Genomic DNA, 24,530 nt, shown 5'->3' with positions numbered 1-24,530 from the left:
AGGTTTGGTTCTCAAATCACCCCAGGGAATCTCATAGTCCAGGCGGTACGATGTGAAGTCAAGGCCACAAACAACGAAGCAGAATACGAGGCCTTGATCATGGGTTTGAAGATGGCTCTGGATCTGAAAATCAGACACCTTAAGATTTGCCACGTTCAACAAAACCCCAGAGACCAGAACGCAGAAGCAGATGCGCTAGCCACCTTGGGGGCAACCTTCAAAGCAGGAGCCATCTACAGAATACCAATTGTCCACGTGCTGGAGCCAGCAATACTGAAACCAGGAATACTAAAACCTGAACAGGAAGCAGAAGTGTTTTGGAGCAGTAGCAGTGAAGAAGATACTCTAGACTGAAGAAAACCATACCAGAACTAGCTGCAGAATGACATCCTGCTAGCAGATAAAAAGGAGGAAATCTCTCGTTGGACCCTAACTCAGAAGCCTGGATTGGCAAGAGTCTCGGGCTGTTTTGCATGCTCTCCACAGTGGAGAATATGGAAACCATGCAGGGGGCAGGAGCTTGTCCAATAAAGTACTGAGGTAGAGATACTTTTAGCCCACAGTGCGCAAAGATGCTGTAGAATTTGCAAAAAGGTGCGACACCTGTCAGAGGCACGCACATGTCAGCCACCAACATGGTCAAGAACGGGTACTCAAATACCGTATACAAAATTCAGTTCTAGATTTTACTTTGAACATTCTCTGAATATTTTTATGGTTCTGAAAACTTTTTGCATCTATTCTGAATTTAACATTTTCTGGTTCTGAAAATTTTCTACATATATTCCGAGTTCAACATTTTCTGGTTCTGAAAATTTTTTGTATATATTTTAAGTTCAACATTTTCTGGTTCTGAAAATTTCCTGCAAGTATTTCAATCTCAACATTTTCTGGTTCTGAAAAGACCCTACATGTATTATGACCCTGATATTTCCTGATTCTGAATGTTTTTCAAGTTAGTAAACCACTTTAATATTTTAAGTGAAGAAGTTCCTTTTTATAAATATCTTTCAAATAAATGACCAAGTGAATAAAAATGCAAACTAATCTGGCAGGGTATGTATTCACTACAGAAGGCGTGTGTCCGTGGCTAAGCACGTACAACCGTGACAGTCAGTCTCCCGCGATGCATTAGCACCCACGCAAGCCTGGCTCCTCTGAACGAGTAGGCGTACTAGACCCCTTAGCCAGCAATCAAACAGCGATGGCCAAACATACAGCGTAAAACGTGCATGCACAAATCAAAAGTACGCCAGAAACGGCAAGATACAAAGTAAACGATAGAACACCTGCGATACACGCTCAAACATGATCATTCTCACGACACATTGATAAACATTGCATTCCCGACACATAAGTTCATAACGTGTCTATATAGGCTAGATCGCTAGATCATACATTAGAAGGTCATCACACCTAGGTTGCATTACTAACATTTCTCAGGTACCAGCTGCATATAAACTGTGCAAGCAATTTTTACTAGAGGTTCTCTGCACCAGAATTACCTATGTCGACCAGACGCAGAACAGTAGAGTCAGGAGAAGGCTAGACCTAGCATCCACCAGCTGGATCCATCATTCACCAGCAGCGGCGGATCCAGATGCAGAGTTAGACCCAGAAACAGGAGCAATCCCAGAGGCAGAAACAAAGCGAAATGGTGGAGCAGACCCAGGGACCGGGGGCATGGTTGCAAATGAAGTAATCTCAATGGGAATAGACCATGTGGCCAAATCAGAAGTAAGCCCTCTTTCCGGCGCTGATCCATATGCAGAACCAGAATCTGCCTTTCTCTTCTCAGCAGACCTAGGAGCAGGAAACAACATCCGACCAAGCAGACTCAGGTCTCGTGTAGATCTCGACTAGCCAAAATCTGCTGGGAATCTAAGTGCTACTTCAGAGGGGATCCAGAGACAGGAGACTCAGAAGCAGGGTTGGATTCAGAAGCAGGGTTGGATTCAGAAGCAGGGGATGTGTAGAAACAGAGGTAAAGCCACGAGGTGGGAACTTGTTCCTTGGTTGAACCAGAGGTAGATCTCCTTTCTTGCTTTTTTTGCACGGGTACCACAAGCAGAGGCAGGGACATTTTTTCTCTTCCCGGCTGGCTTGGAGGCATCTTTAGCACGTTTCTTCTCCCTTAGAGTCAGAACCGCAATAAGTGTAGCCTTGGGTTTGACAGAATCTGGGGGCAAAAGCTTGTTCAGAGGCAGAAATTCCCAGCAGCAATTATAGGTAGTTGGGGACATAAAGTGACGGTAGGAGAAGATTAATTGAAGGAAAGTTTAAAGTCGGAAGCACTGTCAAATCCCGTCAGTTTTTAGTGCCTCGAAGAAGAAATTCCCGCCTAAAATATTTTGAGACGGAAATTTGGGGGCAATTGTTGGGGATAAAAATAGCACTTTTTTATCCATGATGATGTGGCATCTTTTCATTGGCGGATGAAAAAGCAAGGGGATTTATGAGATGGACAAGTAGGGACCATTGGATTAAAAGATAGACAAACACATTTGTGTTTGTTACCTCACGCACAAAAGGGGTGGAAAAGTCAACCAACCACCTCTTATTATCAAGCAACTACCCCCTACTTTACACGAGCAGACGCAGGAATCCAGGAGCAGAATCTGGGAAGATGTTGAGGACTAAAACCCTAGCAAACAACCATTATAAAAGGAGGGAAAAAGCAATCAAGGGGGCATCTCATCTCATTCCACACATCGACACTTCTACAACAACACCCGTATCAATATTCCGCCTACACTTAGCAATATCCCTCTAGCAAAATAAGCTTTGTATTTCCTCATTTGCATTTTATCCCCTCGATTATAGTGCCAAATTGGTGGGATTCCGACTCCCCCCGCGGTTGTTCCCACACCGGGTTTTCCGCGTCACCAAAAATTTCTCGTGTCACTCTCTTATTTTGTTGTTTATTCATACGTTAAATTCGTTGCATTCATTCCGTCGTTGGCCATAGATTAATCACTATCACTCACTAAATTAAAGCAATAGTCGATAAATTTTTACCAAAACAGTTTGGCGCCTACCGTGGGGCATAGTGATCATTTTCTACAGCCAAATCTCGCAAAACCGAACCAGCCGTCACAATGTCTGGAACGAGTCAGAATCCTTCCAGCAGCTAGAGCTTGTCAGCCATGTCTTCAGGAGCAGGACTCTCCCCTGCTTCTGCAGGATCAACAATCGCTTCTCCAGCATCCAGCCAGATGGTTCACTTCAGCATGTCACCCAAAACCATGCCTCTGCCTCTGAAGCCGACGCAGATACCCAAGGCAGCAGGCGCGCCCAGCCAACCCAGATCCAGTAGGGAAAGCAGCCCCAGTAGAGGTGAAGCTGCATCCAGAGCCCCGACTCAGGAGGGATCAGGTGCAGAAGTTCTCTGAAGCAGAAGACCTCCAGTGCTTGACCCGATGCAGGTGATGATTTAGGGGATGGATACTCTGCGTCAGGCCGTTCAGGATCTAAGGAAAGACAACCAGAACCTGATTGCTCAGATCATGACAGCAGTCCAGCCCAAACCAGCATCAGCACCTGAGGCTCTGAACCTGATCAGTGGTGGAGGATCAAGTCGATCAATTCCGTCAGAACTAGTCACCAGACTGGACCTTGCGGGAGTAACACCCAGTGAACCCATCGAGCCCAGAGGATTGAGATGCCTATCATTTGATAATCCACCCAGTCTGCAGCAGACAACAGGTAATGCTTTGTTTAACACTCCGTCAGGATCTGACCTTCCACCCTTTTCAGGTACCCCAGCGCACCAGACATCAGGATGGCAATCTGGACCTGTCGTCAACGCAGCAATTCCATCCTGCAACCAGTTCACCAGTGGAGCCTGGATCGGAGGACCACAGCAGACACCAGGATGGCAACCTGGATCCATAATCAGTGCAACACCAGTAACCAGCCACCCAGCACCAGGCCAATTTTCTGGAGTGCCCTGGCTAGGAGGTACACCTGCTGGTTCTGTTCCGCCTGTTTCTAATCCTCTTGCAGGAGCATGTAATTCACTGGAGCAGCAATACCAGGAGCTGAGGGAGCTGATGTATAGGATACCAGGCGTAGCCCGTCCGTTGGAGAAAGCAGCCAGAGACAGCTACGCAGACTCACCTTTCGTGGATGACATAGCCCTAATCGGTGTCCCTAAAGGATGTGTGCCTCTAGCCATGACGCTCTGTGACGGAACCACAGACCCACTTGACCATATCAACCACTACAAGCAAAAAATGATGGTGATAACCGCAACTGGATCTCTAAAGAAAGCTTGCATGTGCAAAGGATTCGGATCAACCTTGTCAGGAGCAGCCCTGCAGTGGTTCGTCGGCCTGCCGAACAAGAGCTTATCCAGCTTCGCCGACCTAGTCAATGCCTTCAACCAGCAGTTTGCCAGCAGCAGAAAGCCGGAGAAGCAGACTAGTGACCTCTACCGGATAGTGCAAGGGTTCGAGGAGTCCACCCGTGATTACTTGAACAGGTTCAACAAAGAGAAGGTGGCAATCCCGAGATGTGATATAGCAACTGCAATACATGCCTTGCGCCAAGGACTGCACCAGGATTCAGAGCTATACAAGGACTTGACCATGCATCCATGCACTACCTTTGATGAGGTACAATCAAAGGCGATTGCTGTCATGAGACTGGAGGAGGACTCTAGACCCAGAAGATACACTTATGATTCGGACTCAGTATCCAGAAAAGCCCCGGTAGAAAAGAGGAACGAAAGATCAGGACCCTACAGCAGAAGCGAGAACAAGATGTCTGGAAGCACAGAAGGAAAGGACGACACAGACCTACCCCCAAGAGAAGATTCAAATATTTTAGTGGACAAAGGAAAGTGAGAAAAGCATTTAAAGAATTAAAACATTATCTCAGCACCCCGTCACTCCTGTCAAAACCAGAGCCAGAAGAACCGTTATTCCTGCATCTGTCAGTCACAGAAGCAGCAGTAAGTGCAAGCAGCAAGATCAGACCCAGGCAGAATAAGACATTCTGAATCTGGAAGAAGATAAAGGAGAATAAATGTGGGAACTGCATGTGGATGGAGCCCCCAAATGCAAGAGGAGCAGAAGCAGGTTTGGTTCTCAAATCACCCCAGGGAATCTAATTGTCCAGGCGGTACGATGTGAAGTCAAGGCCACAAACAACGAAGCAGAATATGAGGCCTTGATCCTGGTTTGAAGCTGGCTCTGGATCTGAAAATCAGACACCTTAAGATTTGCCACGTTCAACAAAACCCCAGAGACCAGAACGCAGAAGCAGATGCGCTAGCCACCTTGGGGGAAACCTTCAAAGCAGGAGCCATCTACAGAATACCAATTGTCCACGTGCTGGAGCCAGCAATACTGAAACCAGGAATACTAAAACCTGAACAGGAAGCAGAAGTGTTTTGGAGCAGTAGCAGTGAAGAAGATACTCTAGACTGGAGAAAACCATACCAGAACTAGCTGCAGAATGACATCCTGCTAGCAGATAAAAAGGAGGAAATCTCTCGTTGGACCCTAACTCAGATGCCTGGATCGGCAAGAGTCTCGGGCTGTTTTGCATGCTCTCCACAGTGGAGAATATAGAAACCATGCAGGGGGGCAGGAGCCTGTCCAATAAAGTACTGAGGTAGAGATACTTTTAGCCCACAGTGCGCAAAGATGCTGTAGAATTTGCGAAAAGGTGCGACACCTGTCAGAGGCACGCACATGTCAGCCACCAACATGGTCAAGAACCGGTACTCACCTACTGATACAAATCACCCAGGTTCTAGATTTTGCTTTGAACATTCTCTCGCTCAAATATTTTTATGGTTCAAAACTTTTTGCATCTATTCTGAATTTAACATTTTCTGGTTCTGAAAATTTTCTGCATATATTCCGAGTTCAACATTTTCTGGTTCTGAAAATTTTTTGCATATATTTTAAGTTCAACATTTTCTGGTTCTGAAAATTTCCTGCACGTATTTCAATCTCAACATTTTTGGGTTCTGAAAAGACCCTACATGTATTATGACCCTGATATTTCCTGATTCTGAAAGTTTTTCAAGTTAGTAAACCACTTTAATATTTTAAGTGAAGAAGTTCCTTTTTATAAATATCTTTCAAATAAATGACCAAGTGAATAAAAATGCAAACTAATCTGGCAGGGTATGTATTCACTACAGAAGGCGTGTGTCCGTGGCTAAGCACGTACAACCGGGACAGTCAGTCTCCCGCGATGCATTAGCACCCACGCAAGCCTGGCTCCTCTGAACGAGTGGGCGTACTAGACCCCTTAGCCAGCAATCAAACAACGATGGCCAAACATACAGCGTAAAACGTGCATGCACAAATCAAAAGTACGCCAGAAATGGCAAGATACAAAGTAAACGATAGAACACCTGCGATACACGCTCAAACATGATCATTCTCACGACACATTGATAAACATTGCATTCCCGACATATAAGTTCATAACGTGTCTATATAGGCTAGATCGCTAGATCATACATTAGAAGGTCATCACACCTAGGTTGCATTACTAACATTTCTCAGGTACCAGCTGCATATAAACTGCGCAAGCAATTTTTACTAGAGGTTCTCTGCACCAGAATTACCTATATCGACCAGACGCAGAACAGTAGAGTCAGGAGAAGGCTAGACCTAGCATCCACCAGCTGGATCCATCATTCACCAACAGCGGCGGATCCAGATGCAGAGTTAGACCCAGAAACAGGAGCAATCCCAGAGGCAGAAACAAAGGGAAATGGTGGAGCAGACCCAGGGACCGGGGGCATGGTTGCAAATGAAGTAATCTCAATGGGAATAGACCATGTGGCCAAATCAGAAGTAAGCACTCTTTCCGGCGCTGATCCATATGCAGAACCAGAATCTGCCTTTCTCTTCTCAGCAGACCTAGGAGCAGGAAATAACATCCGACCAAGCAGACTCAGGTCTTTTGTAGATCTCGACTAGCCAAAATCTGCTGGGAATCTAAGTGCTACTTCAGAGGGGATCCAGAGACAGGAAACTCAGAAGCGGGGTTGGACTCAGAAGCAGGGTTGGATTCAGAAGCAGGGGATGTGTAGAAACAGAGGTAAAGCCACGAGGTGGGAACTTGTTCCTTGGTTGAACCAGAGGCAGATCTCCTTTTTTGCTTTTTTTGCACGGGTACCACAAGCAGAGGCAGGGACATTTTTTCTCTTCCCGGCTGGCTTGGAGGCATCTTTAGCACGTTTCTTCTCCCTTAGAGTCAGAACCGCAACAAGTGTAGCCTTGGGTTTGACAGAACCTGGGGGCAAAAGCTTGTTCAGAGGCAGAAATTCCCAGCAGCAATTATGGGTAGTTGGGGACATAAAGTGACGGTAGGAGAAGATTAATTGAAGGAAAGTTTAAAGTCGGAAGCACTGTCAAATCCCGTCAGTTTTTAGTGCCTCGAAGAAGAAATTCCCGCCTAAAATATTTTGAGACGGAAATTTGGGGGCAATTGTTGGGGATAAAAATAGCACTTTTTTATCCATGATGATGTGGCATCTTTTCATTGGCGGATGAAAAAGCAAGGGGATTTATGAGATGGACAAGTAGGGACCATTGGATTAAAAGATAGACAAACACATTTGCGTTTGTTACCTCACGCACAAAAGGGGTGGAAAAGTCAACCAACCACCTCCTATTATCAAGCAACTACCCCCTACTTTACAGGAGCAGACGCAGGAATCCAGGAGCAGAATCTGGGAAGATGTTGAGGACTAAAACCCTAGCAAACAACCATTATAAAAGGAGGGAAAAAGCAATCAAGGGGGCATCTCATCTCATTCCACACATTGACACTTCTACAACAACACCCGTATCAATATTCCGCCTACACTTAGCAATATCCCTCTAGCAAAATAAGCTTTGTATTTCCTCATTTGCATTTTATCCCCTCGATTATAGTGCCAAATTGGTGGGATTCCGACTCCCCCCGCGGTTGTTCCCACACCGGGTTTTCCGCGTCACCAAAAATTTCTCGTGTCACTCTCTTATTTTGTTGTTTATTCATACGTTAAATTCGTTGCATTCATTCCGTCGTTGGCCATAGATTAATCACTATCACTCACTAAATTAAATCAATAGTCGGTAAATTTTTACCAAAACACATACCCCTCCACCGTGACCACCATGGAAATCCCGACGTCCCAAAAATCGTCATTGAAACCCGGATTGAAAAAAATATAACTATCCATAGCTATAATAAAAAGAACGTGAGTTTACCTTAGTTAATTAAGCGACGGTGTCCACGGTGATGACGAAACTAAGACGATGGGAGAAAACCAACGAGGGTGGCGCTGGCTGCTAGTTGATGGTTGTCGAGTTCCAGTTGCTATGGCTACGTTCACGCTCCCCTTCTACCTTCTTTATTACGGCCCTAGTATCTAGATGCAAAAGGGATTACTTTTCTTTTTGACTTTTTGTTAGTTTTGGTCTTTTGGATGTGGGTGAGGCCGTGAGGGGTATACGGTGTTATGGGTTATTAGTATATATAGTTTTCTATTAGGTGGTTGAGTAAGTGGGCTTGTTAGGTGGGTTATAATAATAATAATAATAATAATAATAATAATAAGGTATTACTAATATGTCATTATTGATATGTAATTATTAATAATTTAACAAATTTAAATAGCAATTGAGACGGGTATTACACCGATAATCATCGGGTTTTGTTGGGATGCCATAGATAGAGGGTATCTATAGAGCCCCCACTTTGACTGTGCCTTGGACAAGGCAAAAGTTAAAGTATAGTCCCAGGTCAATCGAAGATTACAACCTGAAGACTATAGTAACACCGAGGAGAATCAAGGGGTCTGAGTCAAGGACCAGCCGTCGGGAATATTTTAGAGTCTGTCGACTGCCGGGGAGGGTCGTTTAGATTCAATTAGGCTACGTATAAAGGCTCACCAACCATAGGAAGAAGCCATACCTGAGAGATCATCGAGGCATGTCCTTCGAAAGGGATGGAGTTGCTTAGTCGATGTTGGCTGTGCGTATAGATTCGCCAGCCGTTGAAGGTCAATTGATTGACTAGGGGAAATGGCCGATTTTTCGATCCCATTTTCAAGAATGTGTCTGGTGATGACTTCCTACCAGGTTGACCGACTGCGGGAAATGGCCAATTTTTCGGGCCTATTTTCAAGAACGTGCATGGTAATGACTTCCAACCAGGTTGATCAGGACTTGCTGGAGATTTTTCTTTGTGCAGGTTCTGCTTGTCTGTTTGCTGAATTTTCGTTGCTTACGCGTGTGGGCTCGCAAGTTGTAGGAGGAAATGCTCCGTGGGGAAGGTAAAGTGGTGTGGCACTTCATTTAAAACTCCAATGGGGATGTTGGAGGTATCTGTTTCTTTTATTGTTTCGTTAGGGATGCTGAGAGTGGTCATGCCTATCTGCTGGGGAATTGTAATTGTGAAGTTGTCCGTAAATAAGCTTGCTAGGGATGCTTAATCAGAACCTCTTGATGCGTAGGCCCGCGGGAGAGTAGACCTGTCGTGACTTATGCCCGTCCGATAAGCGAATCAGACGCGCGTCTCTGGTCTTTGCTGGATTTTATGATTTTGCGTTTTGCAGTATTGAAATTTCGAATTTCGCAACTTGAACGTCGCGACTTCTTCGCAAAGAAAACTCGAAACACCTCAAAAAGTCGCCATTCTTGCTCGTGTTTTTTGATTGGATTTGTCTTAAATTCATCATGTCATCCCAAGGTATGTAAATCCTCTTGACTACTCTTGCTTTTGTTCTTGTTTTCGTCCATTGAATAAGGATATAAACCCGAATTTGTCTCAGATAATCGATTTGGGGCTTTTGATTCGACTCCATTTTTGACGAAATTGATGATAAAATTAGGTTAGAAACCCAAATAAGAGTATAGGGATGTCTTTAGTTCGCATTTTGATTCCCATTTCTGTCTTTCTTGTTCGAGAAACTTGTCATCTTGCTTGAGTCGTGGGTCCAACTAGGTTGCTTTTTAGTCGGAGAGTGTTGTTGTTGGTTTGTGGGACCCTTGCTGCCTGTAAAGGGCCAATTTTGCATTTTACCCTTGTCAGACGGTCTTATGCTAACGAAATTAGTGCTTGGTTGGATTCAAATTGAGTCGTATGGCTTTCATGCTTCCTAAACATCGTTTATGTCACTTTGAGACATGATCGAGTCATGTTGTTTTGTTATGGCCGTAGGTTTGAATTTTGGCCTTTATTTGTCCGAATTTGTGTCAGTTTTCCCCTTGCTTGGGCTTTTATGATTGTACTTGCTAGGAGGGATGTTTTCGGTGGGCCTTATGGGTCGTAGGTATTTATTTGGATTGCTGACTCGTCTTTGGTATTAAAGAAATGAGTCGGGATTTTTTTGCTTTTGGTAGTTTGTTGTTTTTGCCGAGGTTGGGTGGGTTTGCCCCGTTTTGTCTGTTTGTAGTTTTTTTTTTTGCAGGTTGTTTATTGTTTTGGGCCTTGCTTATTTTGTGCCGTCATAATGCGGAATTTTCTGCTGAAATTAGACCTTTTCTTTTTAAGGTGAGTGTTCAAGGGTCGTGGAATTTGCTGTTCATGAGTCTAGGACACGGGAGAAGGAGGAGGAGGAGGTCGTGAGGACCTTGGAGTCTTTAGCCTAGACTGGGCAGGTGGGTATCTCGGGTAGCGTGTCATAGGTGGTTACCGAGGAGGTTGTTGAGGCCTTCGTGATGAAGATCGTTGGTGCTGAGAGGGTTGTAGAGGCTCCGGAGGAGCCTATAGAGGTTGCCAGTGTCAGTGGGACTCCGGAGGAGTCTAAGGCTAGTCCTTCCGGGAGGAGGGCCAGAACTAGAAGGAGAGGACCTGGAGGCTCTAGGAGGGCCTTGGAGGGGGTCGTTCGCGTTGTTAAGAGAGGAGTTTGATAACCTGTGCGGTACCGAGGGGCAAAGAGGCGGAGGGTGGAGACCGAGGCGAATGACTCCTTCTTTAGAAAGTGGGAGGCTCGCCGAGTTCAGGCTCTGAGAGGCCTGAACTTACGGGCTGCTCTAGAGTGGGCTTCTGGTTGGGACGGTAAGGAGCTGCTACTGCATCTTGATAGCCACATTTCTTAGCGTGCTCATGAGGGTATGGGAAGTCTACTAACTCTTGTTTTAATTTGTATAGTCGTTTTCTGGTTGCTTGGTATAAATAGGCGTTCTGATCCGGTCTTGTTTTGATTCAGGATATTGCGGGTATGAGGATGTTCTCAGGCTACTCAAACTGCTTGGGGTTTAACGCCGTCCTGCAGGAGGGCTCGATACCGCTGATAAAGAGATTAGCGATTGGTCCGTTGGTGGCCGCTTGGTGCGACATTCATAGGTGTCAGATTCGATCGAACCTGTGCATGATTCGCGCGATGATTGATCGCTATTGGGATACGACGTCGTCATTCCATATGTAGTGTAGGGAGATTAGCATCACTCTGAAGGACTTTGGTGTGGTGTCCGGTCTTCCTTACGGCGAGGTGGCGGTTGAGTTTTCGGAAGCACCGGAGAGGGTGTCTTCAGCGGCGATCAAAAAGTTGATCGGGGTTGTATTGCCTCCGTCGATTGATGTGATCACTCCCTTCTTGATAGCGGGTTATTACGTGAGGGACCATTCCAGGCCGAGAGTCAATGGAGTAGCTGCAGAAGCGGTTGGTAGCACTAAGGATGGGGTTCGGGTCGACGAAGAGGAGGTCCGGTTGTGGTTGTGGTATTTCTTGGGTTCCACTTACTTCGGCGACAAGGAGGACTGTTTGTCGACCAAGCTCATTCCCTTGTTGGCCGATTTGGGTGCTTTGGGTCAGTACGACTGCGTGACGCCGACTTCGGCTTAGTTTACTTGTTAACTTCATGCCGCCGTTCGCCCGGAGACGATGGATGAAGGACTAAGATCGCTTTGGTTAGTCCGGGCATCATCTTGGAGGTACGGATATTTTGTTTTGAAGGTTCTTCCTTTTTTGTGTGTTTTTTGTCGTTGTGGCTTTTCGCTGTAGTGCTTTTTGACTTGTTTTCATGTTTGAAAAAAAACTTGTTTGTTTTGCAGGCCTGGCTCTAGTTTTACTTGCCCACACTACACCTGACGGCGGTGGCGGTATCGCCGAGGACATACCCGACTTTGAAAGGATGGGTGGTGGCTCAAACCAAGGGGTCAAAGTCCACCTATTTTGACTGCAGGCGTCGGGTGAATGCCATTCTAGAGGGCACGCTAGTCTCCTTCTTATATTTTGTTTACGAGATAAGATAGCATAGATAGAAATAGGGTGACTAGCTAGCTTCCAGCCCCTAGCCTTTACCTTCTTAGGTTGTCGTTAAACTGCTTTTCTTGCATTTAAGCATGTTGTGAGGCCTTGGACCGCGTACGACGGGGTGCCAGCCCCCGTAGTAGAGCATTTGAGGCCTCTTAGCTATGGACATGGCCCACCTGCGAGCCCACTTCGATCTGTGGACATGCAGCGGTCTTTTGAAAGCCACGTTCGGAGGCGTAAAAATGCTTTCGACCGGATCATTTTAGATCAGTCGGTTTCGTCTCGGTAAGGGTCTCGAAACGATTAGAGATGTTCGGAGTCGCCACCAAGCATTTGTGGGATGCTTGGAACCCATTCGAAATCCACTTTATACCTCGGTCAAATCGAAGCACAAAGCAGTGTTTGGCATAGGTACTAAAGATAAGGAAATCGTCCCTCTTTAGCATCCTATCTCTAGAACGACTCTCGTACGCCCTGGATAAGGTCGTCCACTATCCAAAGTTTCTGAGTAAGCGGTGAAGGTATGTATTGGGACGCCCTTTAATCAGACACCGAATCCCGCCCGCGGTAGCGGCCTCTGCTGATCGATCTTGGTTGGTTGAATGCAAAAGTTGATAAAACGGTTTAAATGCATGAATGCGCATCCAATAATTTAAACCTAACATGTGAGAGCTTTCTAAGTTGGTTGGTTTAATCTAAGTATCAAGTATAAGATGTCGAGTTGGATTAAAGGTTTATTTACATGCAAGACGAAAATTAAACATCCATTTACCGTATTAGGTTTAGGGTGCATAACGTGATCCATTTGTCTTAGTAAAGCATTTTGCAAACATGATTTTGGAATAAACAAATAGTCATCTGATCCGTCCTATATCCGGGCTAACCGGAGTTGGGATCGTCCTAGACTAATGCTGGAAAGGGAGTAGGCGCTGTACCAGACGGCTACATGAGGCGCGAGCCAACCGGCGGTGTAAAGGGGCCTCCCCTGGTTCTGAAAATGAGAAAGAAAAGGCCTGCTTGAGGCGCGGGTCAGCCTACGGATATATGCCGTGTTATGACCTTTTGAAAACGTCACTAAACGTGTTGAGAAATGGGTATTTGAACCTGATATGGTTCGAAAGGGTCGTTTAGACCGCATTTGTTGATTTGAAGAACTAGACTCGAATAATCTTCATTATTTTGATAATATTCGATGTCGGGTTCGACTTGACAAGCTTGACATGAATAGTTTTGAAAATGATTATGAACTAATTGTTTTAAGTTCATTTGAATATATTTAGTCGATACTCATCATCGTACCCGGGTTAAGATCCGGCATGGTATGTAGAACCAAGGATGACTTTGTGTTGATGACTAATATATTTGTTTCGAAAATGTAAAGAAATGATGAGAGGCTTTAAAATACCTCCCAAAATGTAAAGAAATGAATAAAAGGTTTTAAATACCTTTTAAATGTTATTAACCAAATATTATCACCGAAACACGGATTTAACCGTCATGGTATGAGGAACCAAGGGTGAAAAATGTTTTATGGTTAAAATAAATATAATGAACTAAAAAGGGTTTGAAAATATTTGAAATAGTAAAACCGATTACAAATATGCAAATGAATTAAAGGGAAAAGTCGAGAACAAACACGGTTGATCTCTGACCTGAACACCCCATTTAGGCGCGGGCAAGCCGGCGAACCAAGGGGCTTCTGTCTCAGGCCAAAAATCAGTTTTGGCTCGTTTATCCCATGTTTTGGTTCATGTTATGCACGTTTTAGCATGTTATAGTCATGAAACAAATGAAAACATGATAAAAAGAGGATTTTTACACCCTTATACTTACATGTTTGGTTATGGCGAGTGACCGACGTAAGGGTAACAACTCGTTTGGTCGGAAAAAACTCGGTTTAAAACCGTTTTGGTAAGTAAAAAGAGTGTTTTAAGATTAGTGACGGTGTAGTGGTCGAAGTGGCCGGTCAAGTGATTTAATGCATGATGACGGTACCAATCAATGTGTAAGGCTTATATTTACGATCGATAGGTCGTAAATACGCGTCGGATTATGACTTAAGAAGTCGAGTCGAGAATTTTAAGGGAGAAAAGAGGGGGCGAACACTCGCGTAAGTCTCAAATGGGGGGCATTTGAGGGGTATTTATAAGGAAATGAGTGGTTGTGTGAGTTTTGAGCAACGTGGCCACCTGGGCTGCTCAAAGAGGCGCGAGCCACGTCGCGGGTCTTTGAGGTGAGTTGTCGCTTTCACACAAATGCAATCATGATTTGTTCTATCCTAGGTTTTGTAGTCATATGTTTGGTACTTGACCAAACATAAATCCGGGAAAACTTAAGGTAGAAGGTTTGAAATGTTTTGTTTTTGGTGGTTGACTCGGTTTGACTCGTTGTTGGAGTCGGGATTTGAATTTTTGAGTCGGTTTTTGGTCCGGTGTCGGTTTTGACTCTAGTTATTGTCAATGCGACCCCTTCGTCGTGCATTAAACACTCCAGGTATTTATGAAATGTTTTTAAAATGTTTTATTTTCAAAATGGTTTTAAGTTTTCGGACATAAAGTTGTACACAAACAGTCGATCAAACGCCGCGATTCCACAACATGTTATAGTCCGATAATCATCGGGTGTTTGTTGGAGTCTCAGCAGATACCGGGTATCTACAGAGCCCCCACTTTGACTGAGGCTTGGACAGGGCGAAAGTCAAAGTAGAGCCCCCAGGTCAATCGAAGATTACAACCTGGAGACCCAAGCGACGTCGAGGCGGCTCGAAAGGATTCGGGCCAAGGACCTCCCGTCGAGAAGGGCGACGCCAAGGCGAATTGAGGGTACGAGCCAAGGACCTGTTGTCAGGAACAGTTTAGAGTCTGTCTTCTATCCGTGTGGGTCGTTTAAAGTCCGTTAGACTACGTATGAAGGCTAGCTAGCCATAAGAAGGAGTCATACCTGAGGCATTTTCGGATATGTCCTTGCACGTTTGCGGACAAATGCTCGCCATCTGTGACAAGGAGTTGTACCCGAGGCATCTTCAGGATATGTCCTTGGGTGTGTGCAAACAAAGGCTCGCCAGCCATGGCGCGTAGTAAGGCTCCCCAGCCATGGCGCGTGTTAAGGCTCGCCAGCCATGGCGCATGGTAAGGTCGCCAGCCATGGTGCATAGTAAGGCTCGCAAGCCATGGTGCGTAGTTGATACGTGTATTTTATATAGTCTTTTTAGGCCTTTTTATGCACGTATTTCTCTACTATTATCGTAGTTTTATGCTACGAAATGCCCCGAATATGCTACTTTGGTTTGTTTTGTCTTATTTGCAGGAATGAACCAGAAAGTAGTGAAATCAAGCCTTTTACCATCCGTTTAGCATGCATTTGGAGGAAGAGTGAATTTGGAGCGGGAATGTAGCTATTTTGACATGCGCAAAGAAGTAAGATAGCTAGGTGAGCAAAGGAAGAACTTCAAATTGCTAGTGCCTAATTTAAAGAGCCATATCTCGAGTTCTACAACTGATATTCAGGTGATTCTAATTGGAGATGAAAGCTTGTCCTCTTAGCTTTCCAACGCCACCGGAATCACCCTGGTTGCCCAAGTAACGAAGAAATGGAAGCCGTTTGAAGTTCAGTGTGCAAAGCAAGAAATTGTTGCTGGAAAGTACTCGATCGAGTACAATTTTACTCGATCGAGTCCTTTTTCTACTCGATCGAGTAGTGGCATTTTAGGATTTACTCGATCGAGTAGATTTTCTACTCGATCGAGTGGTTTAAGCTCTAATTACTCGATCGAGTGGTTTTAAATCACTCGATCGAGTGGATTCTCTTATGGGCTTGGTCTTTTTAGTTTATTTCCGTCATTAGGTCAAATAATTCCTATTTTCTTATAAATAGGAAGCTAGGACGTCATTTTTACTCTCTCCTTTTTTCCTCTTACTCTGGTTCGGACGCTGTTTTCCCTTTTACTTTGTTCTTCCTTAATTCCGGATTTATTTCAGTAACATTTCTCTCCCTTTTCCTCTTTAATGAAATGTTTATTTCTCCTCCTCTCTTTATTATTTATGTTCTTCATTTAATTATGTCTAGCTAATTCCTTTAATATGCTAGGACAAGGGAAGTCGTGGAAGCAATATGTTAGGATTGACATGATTAGATTAATTTTGCGACAAGAATTGTATTAAGCAATATAATTGTGATTAGGTTGAATGAATGCATGCAGGAGACCGATTAATTAGTTACCCCCGACCTGGATCGAAAGATTGGAACGGAAGGCTTGCTTAATTACAATAGGTGATACCTAATTAGGGCAAAAGCTAAGTTAGGGAGACCCTAGGGCGATTAGAGACCGAAAGGGTATAATCGTAGGTTTAAGGACCGAAAGGTGACGACCTCGCTTTTCTTATCAATAATTTAATCGACTCAGTTGACCCGATAGTGTAGCTGCCACGGTAGACCGATTCCTAGCATATCTCTCTCTTTTATCTGAGTTACCCCTGTATTTCTTCATTATTTTCTCTTATTCATTTTCCTCTTGCTTTAATCTCTTTAGTCTAGTCAAAACAATTAAACCCCCCATCTTGTGACCTTAGACAGATAGAATAGACAAGTGAATAGTAAACCGCCTCCCTGTGGAGATCGACCTTACTTACCGCTGACTTCTGTTAGTAGTATCTAGGTATTTTATTTTTGGTACAGAAACGACTGTATCAAATTTTGGCGCCGTTGCCGGGGAGGCAACTATTTATTTATTTGTTTAATTCTGTCTGTTTTTAGCCTCAGGGGATTTTTCCCTTGAGGCCGTTCTAATCTTTTTCTTTAGTGCTGTTTTGATAGGCCTTACAGGTACTACCTAGACAGTTCTAGGTAAAACATCGTCAAAGGGAAAGCTTGAGTACCTTTGACCCATCACCTATGTCCCATTATATGGCGCAGCAGGTGATTTACTGCGGGAGGTGTGGTTCTGCTGAGCACAATGCAACCCTTTGCATGGCAGAAACTGACGAGCTCCTCGAGTTCAAGCTTTGGGGATGAGTTAGTCAAGCAGCTGTAGTTGTGCTGCCACATCCACCCTATCAATGGCCACCGCAACAAGATCCTCCTGATATACAGAAAGAAGAGATTGCGGAGCTGAAATCTCTGTTGGAGACACTTGCACCCAAGTGCAAGGAAGTGATAGAGACACTTGTGCGCGATTTGATAAGCTCGAGTCTGAAATTGCTCAGTTAGCTGCTGAGTCGGATAGTTGGCAACCAGAAGAGGTGTACTTCACTGAGGGCGGTCCTTCCCATGAAGAAACCGTGTTGCCCAATGATGAGGATGACTTTTATGACTCGGACGACGAATTTCTATCATGTTTCAATAGTCTACGCGAGGATTTCAGCGCTGTACAGGAAGAATCACTCGATCGAGTGACTTATTTTAGTCGATCGAGTGAATTTCCAGAAGAAAGTTCTCGATCGAGTGATATTTCTACTCGATCGAGTGAAACGCAGGAGGAAAGTACACGATCGAGTGATAATTCTGCTCGATCGAGTGAGTTGGCCAGTGGGAGCTTTGATTCGTCACCTGGGTTCGTTCTAGATGACGATTTTGATGATGATAATGGTTACGGTGAATCACCCCTTTTCAAGGCCGAGTTGGATGCACTTGAGGCTGAGATTTACGGGATGAAATCCACTAAGGAGGTTGACGAAGAAGCAGACGAGACGGTAATTGCTCCTAGCACGGAAGAGGTAATAAATTCTTTTATCTATGATTCCATCGTCGAGAGCAACCAACCCGAGGTAGTAAACGATAATTTGTTTATTGTTTGTTTAAATAGTAAATTGCCTCGTTTAATTTATGCTGCGCGTTCCAATGCTTTGCCCCCTCCCAGTAGGTCGTATAATTTAACGATTTTTCACCGTCCTTATCATTTTAATTTCGTTAATCTGAAATGGGACCCCAATTTATCGTCTTCTGCTCCCGCGCTCCTATATTTTGTGGATAAATTTAGGAGCTCTCATAGGAAATTTGTTAGACTTAAATGTTTATATACTTTTATTTCCTATGCTTGTATTCCACTTTGGTGCTACTTATGCTTTTGTGTAGCACATGCGCGGATGTACGATCTAATGTCTTTGCGCTTTGAGTCTGTTTTGATTATGACTAATTAGAGAGCCTCGAAGAAAAAGATGGTCGAGCTGGGACCTGTCTGAAGCTAGCGCTACTCGGGAGGCAACCCGGAGTTTTTATTTTGCATTTTTATTTCATTTCAGTTGTAATAAATGGTTTTCATACCATAGACTATCTCAGTATGCTTGTTTAGTTAGTTTGCGGGCTGTTTTTAATTGTCTTTTGCAGGAATATACTAAGGATCACTCGATCGAGTACAAAACTTTTTGTACTCGATCGAGAACTTTTGCTGCTGAAATCACTCGATCGAGTGATTATTTTACTCGATCGAGTACCTGCAAAAAAAAAAAAGTACTCGATCGAGCTGTTTTGGACGCCCATTGCATGGATTAGCTTCTTGTGACGATGTTTCAGAGCTATTAGTGATCTCCCACGTTGCTGGGTTGTTTGGGGAGGTCCCTTATTTGCGCAATCTTGTAAGTTTTCAGCATTTACTCTCTTTCTCTTTTAGTTTGCATTTCCTTTCTATGTTTTGATACAATGAGGACATTGTATGGTTTGGTTTGGGGAGGTTATGCATCCATATCTGTGTATGCATCTTGTTCTTATTTGCATTTCTGTTATCACGTTTAATTTTTGTATTGCATTGTTGTTTATTTCTATATAAAATTTAAAAATCTCATAAAAATTGTTAAAAATTCAAAAATTCAAAAATTTCACGTTTATTTTTGCATATAGGTTGAGTCGGAACGGTAGATTTCAATGATGAAATTGCTCTACAACTGTTTTTTTTACTTAAGCCTTGCATAAACTGTTATCTTTTAGCATTGTCTTATTGCATATCTACGAGTTAATGTTAAAATTTAGCTGAACGAATAGACTTGACATGAAATTTTGGCAACCTACTTATAATTTCTAAGGATTAGAGCCTTATAAACTGGTGTCATTCATGACCAGTTTCATGTAGGATTGTGAGTAGTATACTCCTTGCATAACATGTTCATTAATTTGCACGTATATGAAATTCAATTGCTTTTTGCCTTCATACATTCGGGTTAGTGGTTGGTGTCACATGCAGGGAGGTGCTTACAATTTCCTTTTCTTTCATTTTTACCCATTTAACTCCACATTAGCCAAATTTGCCTGTTGACCCTTAGCTTCATCCCAAATTTAGCCTGCCTTGTCAAGCTAGTTTAGTGTATGTTTTGCGGTATATATTTCATTGTGCCAAGTTTGGCTCGTATTCTGTTGATTCGGAGTTGGTAATCTAAGAAGAAAGGGAGGATGATGAAAAAAGACGTGAAAAAGAAAAAAAAAGAAAAAAAAGAATTTGAAAAAGGAATTCGAAAAAAACAGGAAAAGAAAAGAAAAAAAGAAGAAACCGAAAAAAAATAGAAAAAAAAAAAAGAAAATAAAGATGTTGTTTGATGAGACTGTTTCACTCCTATGCTTTATTTACATCTATTGAGGAGTATTTTCAGTTCGGTTTGGTGAGTTTTGTGCCAATTGAAGGGCATATGCGCTTAATTCATAATTGAGTGAGAATGGATGTTGTTATATGGTTTTGTTTAGGTACTAACTTGATCACCTATACCTCCACATTCCCATAAATGTTTTGCCTCTTCTTACCCATTACCTCACTTTACCATATTTTTGTAAGCCCTCGGCTGTGACAGGACCTCGTTTGGTTGGAATGTATGTTTGGAAGCTAGAATTGTCTATCATATTAGTTGCATGCATGTTTATGTGGGTCGCAGTTTAGGTGAGCGACTATTTTTGTTTCTCTCTTACATATATATGTTCACCCTTTGCTTCATGAGAGAAGAGTGACCCGTGAGAGTCCATTATTAAAGGTCTTGCAAGGTCGACGGTTCAGCTTTATTATAAACATCTTATAACTCGTTTGCATTTGACTGTTTCCTATAAGTGTTAGTTGCTTGCATTAAATTGGTTTAAGTGGGCATTTGTAGCTAGCTCGGAGTTATTTTTTCCGTTCCATTAGTTTGCATTTATTTTACTCGAGGACGAGTAAAAGTTTGGTTTGGGGAGATTTGATACGTGCATTTTATATAGTCTTTTTAGGCCTTTTTATGCACGTATTTCTATGCTATTATCGTAGTTTTATGCTACGAAATGCCCCGAATATGCTACTTTGGTTTGTTTTGTCTTATTTGCAGGAATGAACTAGAAAGTAGTGAAATCAAGCCTTTTACCGTCCGTTTAGCATGCATGCTATTTTGAGATGCGCAAAGAAGTAAGATAGCTAGGCGAGCAAAGGAAGAACTTCAAATTGCTAGTGCCTAATTTGAAGAGCCATATCTCGAGTTCTACAACTGATATTCAGGTGATTACAAGTGGAGATGTAAGCTTGTCCTCTTAGCTTTCCAACGCCACCAGAATCACCCTGTTTGCCTAAGTAACGAAGAAATGGCAGCCGTTTGAAGTTCAGTGTGCAAAGCAGGAAATTGTTGCTGGAAAGTACTCGATCGAGTACAATTTTACTCGATCGAGTCCTTTTTCTACTCGATCGAGTAGTGGCATTTTAGGATTTACTTGATCGAGTAGATTTTCTACTCGATCGAGTGGTTTAAGCTCTAGTTTACTCGATCGAGTGGTTTTAAATCACTCGATCGAGTGGATTCTCTTATGGGCTTGGTCTTTTTAGTTTATTTCCGTCATTAGGTCAAATAATTCCTATTTTCTTATAAATAGGAAGCTAGGACGTCATTTGTACTCTCTCCTTTTTTCCTCTTACTCTGGTTCGGACGCTGTTTTCCCTTTTACTTTGTTCTTCCTTAATTCCTGATTTATTTCAGTAACATTTCTCTCCCTTTTCCTCTTTAATTTAATGTTTATTTCTCTTCCTCTCTTTATTATTTATGTTCTTCATTTAATTATGTCTAGCTAATTCCTTTAATATGTTAGGACAAGGGAAGACGTGGAAGCAATATGTTAGGATTGACATGATTAGATTAATTTTGCGACAAGAATTGTATTAAGCAATATAATTGTGATTATGTTGAATGAATGCATGCAGGAGACCGATTAATTAGTTACCCCCGACCTGGATCGAAAGATTGGAACGGAAGGCTTGCTTAATTACAATAGGTGATATCTAATTAGGGCGAAAGCTAAGTTAGGGAGACCCTAGGGCGATTAGAGACCGAAAGGGTATAATCGTAGGTTTAAGGACCGAAAGGTGACGACCTCGCTCTTCTTATCAATAATTTAATCGACTCAGTTGACCCGATAGCGTAGCTGCCACGGTAGACCGATTCCTAGCATATCTATCTCTTTTATCTGATTTACTCCTGTATTTCTTCATTATTTTCTCTTATTCATTTCCCTCTTGCTTTAATCTCTTTCGTCTAGTCAAAACAATCAAACCCCCCATCTTGTGACCTTAGACAGATAGAATAGACAAGTGAATAGTAAACCGCCTCCCTGTGGAGATCGACCCTACTTACCGCTGACTTCTGTTAATAGTATCTAAGTATTTTATTTTTGGTACAGAAACGACCGTATCAGTAGTAAGGCTCGCCAGCCATGAGCGGTCGGTTTATGTACCGTGACAATAGCCGCGTCAAATGGGCTACTTTTGAAAGTAGCGAACTCGTGATGCCGACGTGAAGATAGTGAATTTTGAATTTCACTATCAATGTTTTTGAAATAAGCGGGTCCCGCGAGGAAGCCCCCTATTGACATTTGAAGGAATGGTGAATTTGAACTTCCACTACTCGTTTGTTTGAATTTGCAGTGGCGGTTTTGATCGCTGTTTGTTTGAATTTTGAAGGAAATAACAACTTTTAAATTTTTCTATCACGTTTAGAGTGACGGTTTATGTGCCGCCGTTGACATGTGATGGAAATAGTGGATTTGGAATCTTCACTATTGATTGAAGTGACGGTTTATGTGCCGCCGTTGACATTTGATGAAATAGTGAATTTGGAATCTTCACTATTATTTGAAGTGACGGTTTATGTGCCGCCGTTGACATTTGATGAAATAGTGAATTTTTAATCTTCTCTATTATTTGAAGTGACGGTCTATGTGCCGCCGTTGACGCGTGTGGTGAAAATAGTAGAATTTAATTTCCAACCATTATTTTGGGAATGACGGTTTTAATTGTCATCGTTTTAAATTTGAAGAAATAGTGAATTTTGAATTTTCACTATTATTTTTGAAAATTGAAGAAAACAGTGAATTTTGAATTTTCACTATTATTTTTGAAATTGGCGATTTTGATCGCCGTTTATTTGAAATTTTCGAAAATAGCGAAGTTAAATTTTCGCTATTTGTTTTTGTCTCTGAGAGAATGACGATTTTTGATATCGTCAATGAAAATTTGAAGTTTGTTATGCGGAAATTGGGCCAAAGCCCAAAATTCGCTGAAAGAGTAAGGGACGCCTGATTGAGGCGCGGGCCACCTGGCGAACCAAAGGGGCTTCACTTTTTTCTGTAAAAAGACGCGAGGTTTGGCTGCTCGTCATTCCTCATTCATCTTCAACCTTCGACATAAAACCCGCAGAAAATCGCCATTGTTGGACTTTTGCTAGCTTCCATTCGTGCCATCAACAATAATGTCGTCTCAAGGTATGCATTTCCTCTCGAATCCATTTGTTTTTTGTTGATCTTTTGGCTTAATTGAATTAGGGCGGTCCTTTACCCTAGAAAATCGATTTGGGCGTTTTTGATTGAGCCCATTTCGAGTGAAATTGACGATTGCATTAGGTTAGAAGCCTGTTTAGGAGTATAGGGGTGCTTTTAGTTTGCATTTTGGTCCCCGTTCCCGCTCCCAATGCTCGAAAAACGTGAGTGAGGTGAGAAACCAACTCATTTCACAATGCCAAGTTTATTTCCTTGGATAATGGGTCCCACTAGGTTGCATTGTAGTCAGGAAGGATCGTTTTTGCCATTGCGGACCTTTGTTGGGTATTATGGGCAAAATTGGAATTTTTGCCTTTTGTGACGGTCTTATGTCTGACAAAATAAGCGTCTGTTTGAGCTTGAATTGAGTCAATTTGCCTTGAAATGGACCTTATTGGTAGTTTAGGCCGCCTTGAGGCGTGATAAAATCATGTTTGCCCTTTTTGCGGTCGTTTTTGAATTTTGACCGGCTTGTGCTCAAATTGGCATATGAATTGCCTTATCGAGCCGTAGAAAAATTTCCCATTGCATTGGGAATGTATTTTTGGCTTGTCGGCAGACCTTGTATAGGTCTTGAAATGCTGCTTTTTTTTGTGGTGGTTTTGACTCGTCTTTTGCTTGAAAATATGGGCGAGTCGTTTTTTTTTTTGCGTTTTTCGTTTTTTTTTTGTGAATGGTTTTGTTTTGTTCGATTTGGGCGGGATTGCCCTTGTTTTGCTTTGCAGGTTGTGTTTTTTTTTGGACTTGTCCATTTATGCCGTCGTAATGGCGAAATTTCGGCTGACGTTTTTTGTTTATTCTTTTGATCGTAGGGTACCATTTGGGACCTATAGGGTCCGTTGTTTAGGTACTGGAGGAGGAGGATGATCACGGAGGAGCTGCAGTGACCGAAGAGGCTGCCGGATTTGAGGCGGTGGTGGAGGATGCTTCCGAAGAGGAGGAGAGGCGACTGATGTGGCCGGCTTGTCCTTTTCAATGTGGCTCATAGACAGGATGGCTGATCATTAGGGGTCAGCACCGGGGTGGTGCATCGCATCAGGGTTCTTGGCCTCCTTATCATTCGAAGTCTGCAAGACACTGTCTTCATTTTTGTCATGGAGGAGGAACGAGGTATTATTATAATGGTAATCGCCTCTGCTTCCGTTGTTGCTCCTCTGTCTCTTATGTTGCTCCCTTTCTTTCTTTATTGGAAGGGTAGAGAGTGATTAGTTCACTGGGTGGCGGGTAGGCCTCAGTTCGTTGTCTTAGGCCAGTGTCTGTATGATAGATAGTTGTTTTAGGCCAGTGTCTGTATGATAGATGTCTGTACTGGATCTTGTTTGTATGGTCAGTTGTCCGTATCAAACGCATGTCGATGTATTTTGCGTGAGGCGGTTTGTATATATGTGTTTTTGGATTGTAGCTCATTTTGTGATTTTTGGCTTTTTTGTGTTGTGTTTCGGAGGAGCGTTGTCGGCTGTTGATTCTCCTTTTTGCTTCGCACTAGCTCCTGCATCGTTAGTGTAGAAAACAGGCAACAGGTAGCACATATGCATAAATGTAAACAAGTCAAAAACATTTGATTGAAAACAAA

Source organism: Silene latifolia, chromosome Y (genome assembly GCF_048544455.1).
Source record: "Silene latifolia isolate original U9 population chromosome Y, ASM4854445v1, whole genome shotgun sequence".
Lineage (NCBI taxonomy): Eukaryota > Viridiplantae > Streptophyta > Magnoliopsida > Caryophyllales > Caryophyllaceae > Silene > Silene latifolia.
The sequence above is the reverse complement of the archived record's forward strand: the minus strand, read 5'-3'. Positions refer to the sequence as shown.